At 47.8% G+C, this 12,218-nt stretch overlaps 1 protein-coding gene across 1 annotated transcript in view; it reads right to left on the reverse strand.

Moving 5' to 3' along the window:
• The window catches only part of LOC106608202 (brain-enriched guanylate kinase-associated protein), a 38,185-nt gene extending 28,465 nt beyond the window's left edge, over positions 1-9,720 (reverse strand). Inside the window, exon 1 of the mRNA XM_014206010.3 lies at positions 9,510-9,720. The gene's annotated coding sequence lies outside the window, so the exon portion shown is untranslated. The remainder of the gene's footprint in view (positions 1-9,509) is intronic.
• Positions 9,721-12,218: the final 2,498 nt, after the last annotated feature.

Here is a 12,218-nt window from a genome sequence, read left to right on the forward strand (position 1 = left end):
AGAGAGAGCGACAGAGAGAGAGAAATCGAGCGACAGAAAGAGAGACAGATAGAGACAGAGCGAGAGAGACAGAGAGAGAGAGGGAGAGAGAGGCGATAAAAGAACAAATGAACAAGAAAGACAGAGAGAAAGAAAGAACGAAAGGGAGCATAGAAAAAATAACCAAGAATGGCTTTCCCATCACTCCATCCCTCCATGTCTCCATCACTCCACCCCTCCACCTCTCCATCACTCCACCCCTCCACCTCTCCATCACTCCACCCCTCCACCTCTCCATCTCTCCACCTCTCCACCTCTCCATCACTCCATCACTCCACCCCTCCACCTCTCCATCACTCCACCCCTCCACCTCTCCATCTCTCCACCTCTCCACCTCTCCATCACTCCACCCCTCCACCTCTCCATCACTCCACCCCTCCACCTCTCCATCTCTCCACCTCTCCATCTCTCCACCCCATCCACCTTTCCATCTCTCCACCACTCCATCTCTCCACCACTCCCCCTCCATCTCTCCTCCTCTCAAACCCTCCATCTCTCCACCACTCCATCTCTCCACCACTCCCCCCTCCATCTCTCCTCCTCTCAAACCCTCCATCTCTCCACCACTCCATCTCTCCACCACTCCCCCTCCATCTCTCCTCCTCTCAAACCCTCCATCTCTCCACCTCTCCATGCACTCGTCTACCTCGGTAGACGGATTAGCTGTCAGGAAAGCCCAGGCCCAGACTCAGCATTAAAGGGGAAAGCCCTAATGGCAGGCTCAGACTCAGCATTAAAGGAGAAAGCCCTAATGGCAGGCTCAGACTCAGCATTAAAGGAGAAAGCCCTAATGGCAGGCTCAGACTCAGCATTAAAGGAGAAAGCCCTAATGGCAGGCTCAGACTCAGCATTAAAGGAGAAAGCCCTAATGGCAGGCTCAGACTCAGCATTAAAGGGGGTGAGCCCTGAGTGGCTGCCTGGCTGACTCATGCACAGTGGCATATAATGGATTCCAAGGGAAGCCAGGCTCCCCCCCAAAACATACAAAATAAGGTATCTTTCATATTTCTGTGTTTCATAAATGTCCTTCAAATTTGCAAGAGGCTGAATGTATCTCACCGGATAAAGCATCTGAGCGAAACAGCACCTCTCTGCCTCTGTATGTGTAGCCCATCTATCTGATGCTGTCTGGTCAAAAAGAGTGTAACATTGTTGCTGCCCGTAGCATTGAATGCAATGGCCTCCCTTGATAAAAACGTTTATAAAATAATAGCCAATCAGTGTTGAGCTAAACTGAGTGAGCTCAGCTGTGAATGGTCCCAGCACCGGTTTGAATTTGGCGTCACACCAATCACAACACATCAGAAGCCAAACGTCATTGACAGAATTTTTTTTTTGAATTGTTGCATGACCTCGTTGTTTCATTGACCTTCATTGGCCAACTAGCTAGCTAAAATCATCCCTTTCCTAAATTAGCCTTGGAGGGAGATAGGGATTTCAACTTGTGTTTTTAACTTAATTCTCCTACTGGCCAATGATTAAAACAGCGATTCTGATCCAACCACAAATGAATACATTGTGCCTGAGAGGATGGACGTTCAATATGTAACTAGACGTAGCAGGCTAATGTTAACTAACTGGCCTGGCACATCGTTGCCCATGAACGGAAGTTAGACTAACAAGCAAGCATTTTAGCCAGGTAGCCTGGGACAACAAAAACTAAAAGCATGTACTGTATGACAAAACCATAGACCTTCTAGACAACATGAAAGAGGAGGATGGCATAGCAGCAGTAGGAGGAGTAGCAGCAGTAGGAGGAGCAGTCGCAGGAGGAGGATCAGTAGCAGCAGGAGCAGTAGCAGGAGGAGGAGCAGCAGGAGCAGTAGCAGGAGGAGGAGCAGCAGTAGCAGGAGGAGGATCAGTAGTAGCAGTAGCAGGAGGAGGAGCAGCGGGAGCAGTAGCAGGAGGAGGAGGAGGAGGAGGAGCAGCAGGAGCAGTAGCAGGAGGAGGAGCAATAGCAGGAGGAAGATCAGCAGCAGCAGTAGCAGGAGGAAGAGCAGCAGTAGCAGGAGGAGGAGGAGGAGGAGCAGCAGGAGCAGTAGCAGGAGGAGGAGCAGTAGCAGCAGTAGCAGTAGCAGGAGCAGTAGCAGGAGGAGGAGGAGGAGCAGTAGCAGAAGGAGGATCAGTAGCAGCAGGAGCAGGAGGAGGAGCAGCAGGAGCAGTAGCAGGAGGAGGAGGAGGAGGAGCAGCAGGAGCAGTAGCAGGAGCAGTAGCAGGAGGAGGAGGAGGAGCAGCAGGAGCAGTAGCAGGAGGAGGAGGAGGAGCAGCAGGAGCAGTAGCAGGAGGAGGAGCAGTAGCAGCAGTAGCAGTAGCAGGAGGAGGAGGAGGAGCAGCAGGAGCAGTAGCAGGAGGAGGAGCAGTAGCAGCAGTAGCAGGAGGAGGAGCAGCAGGAGCAATAGCAGGAGGAGGACCAATAGCAGGAGGAGGAGCAGTAGCAGCAGTAGCAGTAGCAGGAGGAGGAGGAGGAGCAGCAGGAGCAGTAGCAGGAGGAGGAGGAGGAGCAGCAGGAGCAGTAGCAGGAGGAGGAACAGTAGCAGTAGCAAGAGAAGGAGGAGGGGCAGCAGGAGAGTAGCAGGAGGAGGACCAGTTGCAGCAGTAGCAGTAGCAAGAGGAGGAGGAGGAGCAGCAGGAGCAGTAGCAGGAGGAGGAGCAGTAGCAGCTGTAGCAGTAGCAGGAGGAGGAGTAGCAGTAGCAGGAGGAGGAGTAGCAGGAGGAGGAGGAGGAGCAGCAGGAGCAGTAGCAGGAGGAGGAGCAGTAGCAGCAGTAGCAGTAGGAGGAGGAGCAATAGCAGGAGGAGGAGGAGGAGCAGCAGGAGCAGTAGCAGCAGTAGCAGTAGCATGAGGAGGAGGAGGAGCAGCAGGAGCAGTAGCAGGAGGAGGAGGAGGAGCAGCAGGAGCAGTAGCAGGAGGAGGAGGAGTAGCAGCAGTAGCAGGAGGAGGAGGAGGAGCAGCAGGAGCAGTAGCAGGAGGAGGAGCAGTAGCAGCAGTAGCAGTAGGAGGAGGAGCAATAGCAGGAGGAGGAGGAGGAGCAGCAGGAGCAGTAGCAGCAGTAGCAGTAGCATGAGGAGGAGGAGGAGCAGCAGGAGCAGTAGCAGGAGGAGGAGCAGTAGCAGCAGTAGCAGTAGCAGGAGGAGGAGCAATAGCAGGAGGAGGAGGAGGAGCAGCAGGAGCAGTAGCAGGAGGAGGAGGAGGAGCAGCAGGAGCAGTAGCAGGAGGAGGAGCAGTAGCAGCAGTAGTAGTAGCAGGAGGAGGAGGAGGAGCAGCAGGAGCAGGAGCAGTAGCAGGAGGAGGAGCAATAGCAGGAGGAGGAGCAGTAGCAGCAGGAGGAGGAGGAGGAGCAGCAGGAGCAGTAGCAGGAGGAGGATCAGTAGCAGCAGGAGCAGTAGCAGTAGGAGGAGGAGCAGCAGGAGCAGTAGCAGGAGGAGGAGCAGTAGCAGGAGGAGGAGCAGTAGCAGCAGGAGCAGTAGCAGTAGGAGGAGGAGCAGCAGGAGCAGTAGCAGGAGGAGGAGCAGTAGCAGGAGGAGGAGCAGTAGCAGCAGTAGCAGGAGGAGGAGCAATAGCAGGAGGAGGAGCAGTAGCAGCAGTAGCAGTAGCAGGAGGAGGAGCAGCAGTAGCAGTAGCAGGAGGAGGAGGAGGAGCAGCAGGAGCAGTAGCAGGATGAGGAGGAGGAGCAGCAGGAGAAGTAGCAGGAGGAGGAGCAATAGCAGGAGGAGGATCAGTAGCAGCAGGAGCAGTAGCAGGAGGAGGAGGAGGAGCAGCAGGAGAAGGAGGAGGAGCAGCAGTAGCAGTAGCAGGAGGAGGAGCAGCAGCAGCAGGAGCAGTGGCAGGAGGAGGAGGAGGAGCAGCAGTAGCAGGAGGAGGAGGAGGAGCAGTAGGAGAAGGAGGAGGAGCAGCAGTAGCAGTAGCAGGAGGAGAAGCAGCAGCAGCAGGAGCAGTGGCAGGAGGATGAGTAGTAGCAGCAGGAGGAGCAGTAGCAGGATGAGCAGTAGCAGTAGCAGCAGTAGCAGGAGGAGGAGGAGCAGTAGCAGGAGGAGGAGTAGCAGCAGGAGGAGCAGGAGCAGTAGCAGGAGAAGTAGCAGTAGCAGGAGGAGTATGAGCAGGAGCAGGAGGAATAGGAGCAGGAGGAGCAGTAGCAGTAGCAGGAGGATGAGTAGTAGCAGGAGAAGCAGGAGCAGGAGGAGCAGTAGCAGTAGCAGGAGGAGTATGAGCAGGAGCAGGAGGAATAGGAGCAGGAGGAGCAGTAGCAGTAGCAGGAGGATGAGTAGTAGCAGGAGAAGCAGGAGCAGGAGGAGCAGTAGCAGTAGCAGGAGGAGTATGAGCAGGAGCAGGAGGAATAGGAGCAGCAGGAGGAGCCGCAGTAGCAGGATGAGCAGGCTGCCTGTGTGTGTGCCTTGCCTTCTGACAGACAGAGTAGCTTGCCTAACCACAGAGCCATGACCATAGACGATCGGCAGGATCGGCCAGGAGGGGTTTCCTTACCACATAACTTGACCAGTTATAGCAGGGCTATTAAACTGTCAGTAGTACTGTTGCTTGTCCTTCCTACCTGGCTTACTAAATGTAACTACACTTATTAACTGATGGACCAGACCTGAGTCAGGCTCTGATCAGAGGGCAAGTGTCACCTATGGTTGCCATGGCACCGTGAAGAGACCTTGGCTGAGAACTCTGCAAATATTGTACATATTTTTGTTATTTTGTGTATTTTGGGGGGTTTTGATATCCTGTTGAGGGTTGAGCTAAAATATCTAGTGGTGATTCATGGAGTTGCAGGACTGATGATATAGCTAGCTAATCTAATCTAATCTGAATGATCCATCAACACCTGATAAACACATGATCATATTTTTATTCCAGCTGTCCTGGTTTCTGGAAAGATGTGGACTGTGGTGTGAGGGGATGACAGAGGCTCACCTCACAGGACACTGTTGCTGATTACTGCTGAGGTGTGATGGTCTCTTGGGCGTTTATAGCTACCAAATTACCACCTAGGCGGGTGCTACACATTCAGTGGTGAATGTTCCAGCCTAACCTACAGAGTAGCTGTGACTGACAGAGGGGCCTAATGAAAAGCTCTGGGCCTGTCTGACTGATGTTTCTCACACCCTGGCTTTACCATCAACGCCTCCTCCACTCAAGCTGCTCCTTTACTGAAATGCATCATCATCTGGCTGTGGAAGATCCATATCCCATCAACTACCAGCTCCCTGAATGTGTTTTTTTTAAAGCGATTTTACGATTCCGTATGAAAAGCACTAAATATAATTTTAAAAAATCTTCTCCTTCTTCTTATTCTTCTTCTTATTTTGACCTAAACAGGAAAAACTCCTGTCCCCACTTCCAGTAGGCCCTGTCTGTGAGACCAGTGGTAGCGTGGAATTAGAATGTCCAATTAGTTCTATTCCTATTGGTGGTACAGTCCCCACAGTGGACCACCACCTGAGAGCATTGATCCACTCAGAACAAACTTACTAGTTTCCCTTTCCCAGCCACCACCTCCACCTTCTTCATTACCAAAAGCATTGGGCTAGTTACCGGGAGAAGTGATTTCATGCACTGTTGATGGTACTTAGCTGAAAGAAGTGATTTCATACACTGTTGATGGTACTTAGCTGAAAGAAGGGATTTCATACACTGTTGATGGTACTTAGCTGAAAGAAGTGATTTCATACACTGTTGATGGTACTTAGCTGAAAGAAGTGATTTCATACACTGTTGATGGTACTTAGCTGAAAGAAGTGATTTCATACACTGTTGAAGGTACTTAGCTGAAAGAAGGGATTTCATACACTGTTGATGGTACTTAGCTGAAAGAAGTGATTTCATACACTGTTGATGGTACTTAGCTGAAAGAAGGGATTTCATACACTGTTGATGGTACTTAGCTGAAAGAAGTGATTTCATACACTGTTGATGGTACTTAGCTGAAAGAAGTGATTTCATACACTGTTGATGGTACTTAGCTGAAAGAAGTGATTTCATACACTGTTGATGGTACTTAGCTGAAAGAAGTGATTTCATACACTGTTGATGGTACTTAGCTGAAAGAAGTGATTTCATACACTGTTGATGGTACTTAGCTGAAAGAAGGGATTTCATACACTGTTGAAGGTACTTAGCTGAAAGAAGGGATTTCATACACTGTTGATGGTACTTAGCTGAAAGAAGGGATTTCATACACTGTTGAAGGTACCATGGAAGGGATTTGGGATCAACGGAAAGTGGGAAACCTGATGGAGCCAATGTCGGAAACACAACATGAGCAAAAAAATTACATGAGCGAGTACACACACACACACACACACACACACACACACACACACACACACACACACACACACACACACACACACACACACACACACACACACACACACACACACACACACACACACATACACATGCTGTTCTGAAATAAACACAGCCTCCACTCGCAGGCATATAAAACCTGTTATGGTGCCGAGCAAACCCCACAGGGAATTCTCCATTCTTTACCGGAATGTGATTTGTTTTCCCAAAGTTACACTTGAACTGAGATGCAGAACTTCTTCTGGCAGAGGATGACCGAGTCACAGATTGTGAAAACAAGTCATTTTATCAAAAGGACATGATACGTTTTGCTTTTCACACATTATGAAAACAGTGGTTTGTTAATTCAAATGGCAGGATATGTTGGAAAAGATAAGATAATTGGACCCAGTGAGATACAAAAAATACAGTAAAAAACTGGTTCGTCATTAAAAATAGAACACATTCACAATAAGCGACCGGGCCGACTAGCGACCGGGCCGACTAGCTCAAATGGACAACAACAATACAAAAGATTTGCTAGGAGGCCTGTGTGTGAGAGAGGAAGATGGAGAGAGAGAGTTGTAGAGACAGAGAGGCAGAGAGAGAGAGAAAGAGAGAGAGAGAGATAGTTGGAGAGGGAGAGGGAGAAAGTAATGACCCCCAGAGGAGCTGTCAATATCTCACATATTATGAGTGACAGAGAGAACGAGAGAAAGAAAGAGAGAAAGAGTGAGAAAGAGAGAAAGAGAGAGAGAGAGGGAAAGAAAGAGAGAAAGAAAGAAAGAAAGAAAGAAAGAGAGAGAGAGAGAAAGAGAGAGAGAAAGAAAGAGAGAGAGAGAGAGAGAGAGAGAGAGAAAGAAAGAAAGAAAGAAAGAAAGAAAGAAAGAAAGAAAGAAAGAAAGAAAGAAAGAAAGAAAGAAAGAAAGAAAGAAAGAAAGAGAAAGAGAGAGAGCGAGAGAAGGAAAGAGAGAAAGAGAGAAAGAAAGAAAGAAAGAAAGAGAGAGAAAGAGAGAAAGAGAGAGAGAGAGAAAGAAAGAAAGAAAGAAAGAAAGAAAGAAAGAAAGAAAGAAAGAAAGAAAGAAAGAAAGAGAGAAAAAGAGAGAGAGAGGGAGAAGATCAACCCCTGGCAGGTCTAACTGTCTTCTTCTGCAAGTAGCCATTCACTGTGTTTGAGTAGATCATTAGCGAATAGCCATCCAGCCCAGTCCATTCTAGACTGGGAGACAGTCTCTAACCCAACTCACTTCTTTTTCATTTAACACTGCAAGACTCCTCACTCCTACACACCATGACAGGGCCATGGGGCCATACAGCTCTCTCTCTCTCCCTCTACCTATCCCTCAAATTTGTCTCTCAATAAAATATACATTTACTACATATGATGGAGGCCAAAATACATACAGGAAATTTGAGCCAGAATAAGGTGCTTATGGATGTATTGTAGTGTTTTAAAAATTGTACAACTGCCTTAATTTTGCAGGACCCAAGGAAGAGTAGCTGCTGCCTTGGCACCTCCCTGGTAGGGAGGAATAAGCTAATGGGGATCCATAATAAATACAAATACAAATGAGGACACACATTGAAGAGATTTGAACACATTTCATAATTGTCTTTGTCTGGGATACTTGGGAGGCCTGGGGTCACTGGGACAGGAGGGCTGAGTGATTCAATCTGGGGGTTGGTGTCAAACCTGTAGGTCCATTTCTCTTTTTCCCTTTACCCTACTACTCTATCTCTCTGGGGTTGGACAGCCAGGTGGCTGTGTGTCTATTTAAGGTTTGAGAGGAGAGAAATAAGAGGATTGAACCGCTGTACCTGCTCCTCATGATTAAATGTCTTTAAGTCAATCATATATCGTGAAGACAAAGAGGAATTTCCAAACTTTATGGACAATATTTTTTTAAATCTAGAATGGAGTATAATTTTCTAGTCCATCGTAATGTAGATTTGGCACTTGTGTTGTTGTACTGTATAATTAAAGCGGCAAACGGTTAGCGGCTAATGTCGGTCACAGAAGTGATGATAATCAATACAGGGTGTTGGTAAAAACAGCCCATCAAATGAATTGACCCTCCCTGGGGTTTAAAAAAGACATTTAGCCTCACTCATCTGAAAATCATTACACCAAATAGCCAAGGTATATAGTACTATGTGTTACAGGTTATTTCCAGGCTATTTCCAGGTTATTTCCAGGCTATTTCCAGGCTATTTATAGGCTATTTCCAGGCAATTTTTTTAATTAAGGACCGGTTGAACAAAAACTATTCTGACAGTAAGATTGTAGCTGATCTGATGGAAAGTTAATAGCAATATGATGGAGGGAAGAGCAATATCATTTTAAAGAGGTATAAGAGGTGGTTTTACTTCTCCCAGAAAATACAATTGTAATAACATTAAACATGTTACTAATTAAACACATGAGAGGGGTATGGGAGGTTTATAAGAAATGTTCATAGTATGAAAAGCATTGGGTAGCTAAATATCCATGTCAACCAATCAATCAATCAATCAATCAATCAATCAATCAATCAAATGTATTATATAACATCAGCAGTTGTCACAAAATCCTTTACAGATACCCAATGCAGAGGCAGAATCACAGTGGCTAGAAAAACTCACTACAAGGCAGGAGCCTAGGAAGAAACCTAAAGAGGAACCAGGGTAAAGAAATCTTTTTCTCCCTCTAAATGACCGTACACTGAAAAGGGATGTGTGGCTTCCCTGAAACTACAGGTGACTTCCCAGAATTATATCAGACATATCAGAGTGCTAAAACACTACAGGAACATCCTAGTTCACTCAACAAACCTTTAAACACCTTTTGGCCAAGCCTTCTCTCTCGCTTTCAAAGGAGGAAATGTTTAAATACAATATACGCCAGTTCTTATTTGACATGTTCCCTGTATTGAACAATAAGCCTGAAAATAATTCAGTGGTATAACTACTGTACCAGTGCAGTGGAACTACATGCTCTATTCAGGCATTTTACTACTGTCCTTTGCAAAGAATGACATGTATGATAATTCCAAATACCATTCAAGCTCTAGGCTACACCGATGTAAAGCAAACGAAAACTGCGCAAACATACAGTACCGATAAATCACACACACAGTGACATACACACACAATGCCACCCCCAGATCCCAATGAAAGACGTTCCCTCTGTTGAAGGAGCAGTACCTTCCCTTGGTGCTCACACAGAGTCTCATTGTGAATCGCTGGTGCTGGTGATGATGACACAGAAATCCTGCCTGCTGCCTCCACTCCTTGCTGTATGTGTGAGGGGAGAGGTGCTGAGTCTGTATGTGTGTGTGTGTGTGCTGGGGCTGCTGGTGAAAGCCCTTCCGTGTGATCGAGGGCTGGCTTACCAAGCTTGGAGAAACCCCCAGTAGCAGAGGAGAGGTAGAGAGGGAGAAGAGAGAGAGAGATAGAGAAAGAGCGACAGAGCGAGAGAAAGAGAGAGAGCGAGAGAGAGAGAGAGCGAGAGAGAAAGAGAGAGAGATGGAGGACTGGGCAGGCAGGGAAAGAGGCACAACAAGCTCTCACAGTCTCACTTCAGAATCTATGTTTCTCAAACGTCAAATTTAGAAATGTTTAAGGTTATGTTTAGACATTAACTGAGAATTTTTAAGGTTAGGGTTAAGTTTAGGCATTAACTCCGAATTTGTGAGGTTAGGCATTAACTCCGAATGGTTAAGATAAGGGTTTAGGTTTGGGATAACCTTAATTTAAAAACAATCAAAAACAACTTTCTATCGCTAGATTCAAACATGCGGCATATCCTTACGCCCATCCAGCATCCCCGTCCTCAACACCCTAGCAAAACCCAAACCTACTTGAAGGTAACAGCTCTCACTGTTGTCCCTAGTGGCCGGTTTCCACGTCATCTCCCAATGTCCTCAGACGTGGATGGACGTCTAATACTGACTTGTATCACGGGTGACCTGGCTGAGGAGGCAGGAAGGGAATAATGGAGAGAGAATGTCATCTTACCTTATGGTATTCATCTCCTCATCAGGAACCTAAAAGAAAATCACAGGAGATTAGAGGAACAGACGAGACACAAACACTCACTCACTCATTTCACTTAACACTCTCTGTTTCCATCTCTGCTCTCTCTCTCACTCTCTCTTTTATTTTTCAAAAATCTCCCTCTCCCTACCTCTTTCCCTCCATTTCCCTCTCTCTCCTTCTTGCTATCTCTCATGCAGAAAGCCCGTCAGGCTACAGAGTCTGTCTACATCTGTAAAAAGAACAATCCTGTCATATTAAGAGAGGGAGAGAGAAAGAGAGAGAGGGAGAGAAGAAACCTCCATTGCAGCCAGACTGCAGATACATAGCAACCCCCCATGAGAGATGCTGGCAGTGACTCTGTATATGTATTGAGCTGAAGAGAAAAAAGAGCGAGAACAAAGAGAGAGGAGGGGGAGAGGGGAACAGGTGGCACCATCTGTTGAATTTCATATTATGTCACTAGGTGGTGGGGAGGAATGAGACTCTCACCAGGCGGTGGGGAGAAATTAGACTCTCACCAGGTGGTGGGGAGGAATGAGACTCTCACCAGGTGGTGGGGAGGAATGAGACTCTCACCAGGCGGTGGGGAGGAATGAGACTCTCACCAGGCGGTGGGGAGGAATGAGACTCTCACCAGGCGGTGGGGAGGAATGAGACTCTCACCAGGCGGTGGGGAGGAATGAGACTCTCACCAGGCGGTGGGGAGGAATGAGACTCTCACCTGGCGGTGGAGAGGAATGAGACTCTCACCAGGCGGTGGGGAGGAATGAGACTCTCACCAGGCGGTGGGGAGGAATGAGACTCTCACCAGGCGGTGGGGAGGAATGAGACTCTCACCAGGCGGTGGGGAGGAATGAGACTCTCACCAGGCGGTGGGGAGGAATGAGACTCTCACCAGGCGGTGGGGAGGAATGAGACTCTCACCAGGCGGTGGGGAGGAATGAGACTCTCACCAGGCGGTGGGGAGGAATGAGACTCTCACCAGGCGGTGGGGAGGAATGAGACTCTCACCAGGCGGTGGAGAGGAATGAGACTCTCACCAGGCGGTGAGACAATAAGATAATGGTAACTGTGAATAGTAATAGGAACATATAATAAATAACAGGGACAATAAAAGGCTAAACATGGAAAATGAACATGCTACTATTATTAACACTAATACTACAACCATCCTTACTTCTACCATTAACACAAGTAGAATTTCCACCTCTAATACCACTATCTACCACTTATTAAAACTATAACTAACTTATCACTAAGTGTCATCATCACCATTAGATCAGTACTACATCTACCATCATCATTACTAATATTAATACCACCACCACCACCATCGTTGTCCTGTTGGAAGGTGAACCTTCGCTCCAGTCTGAGGCCCTGAGCGCTCTGGAGCAGGTTTTCATCAAATGTCTCTCTGTACTTTGCTCCATTCATCTTTCCCTCGATCCTGACTAGTCTCCCAGTCCCTGCCGCTGAAAAACATCCACACAGCATGATGCTGCCACCATCATGCTTCACCGTAGGGATGGTGCCAGGTTTCCTCCAGACGTGATGCTTGGCATTCAGACCAGAGAATCTTGTTTCTCATGGTCTGAGAGTCCTTTCGGTGCCTTCTGGCAAACTCCAAGCGGGCTGTCATGTGCCTTTTACAGAGTGGCTTTACGGAGTGGCTTCCATTTGGCCACTCTACCATAAAGGCCTGATTGGAGGACTGCTAAAGAGATGGTTGTCCTTCTGGAAGGTTCTCCCATCTCCACTGAGGAACTCGGGAGATCTTTCTGAGTAACCATCATGTTCTTGGTCACCTTCCTGACCAAGTTCCTTCCCGATTGCTCAGTTTGGCCTGGTGGGGAGTAGGGACTTGGTTTGGCCTCT

Source organism: Salmo salar, chromosome 06, assembly GCF_965601325.2.
Source record: "Salmo salar chromosome 06, fSalSal1, whole genome shotgun sequence".
Lineage (NCBI taxonomy): Eukaryota > Metazoa > Chordata > Actinopteri > Salmoniformes > Salmonidae > Salmo > Salmo salar.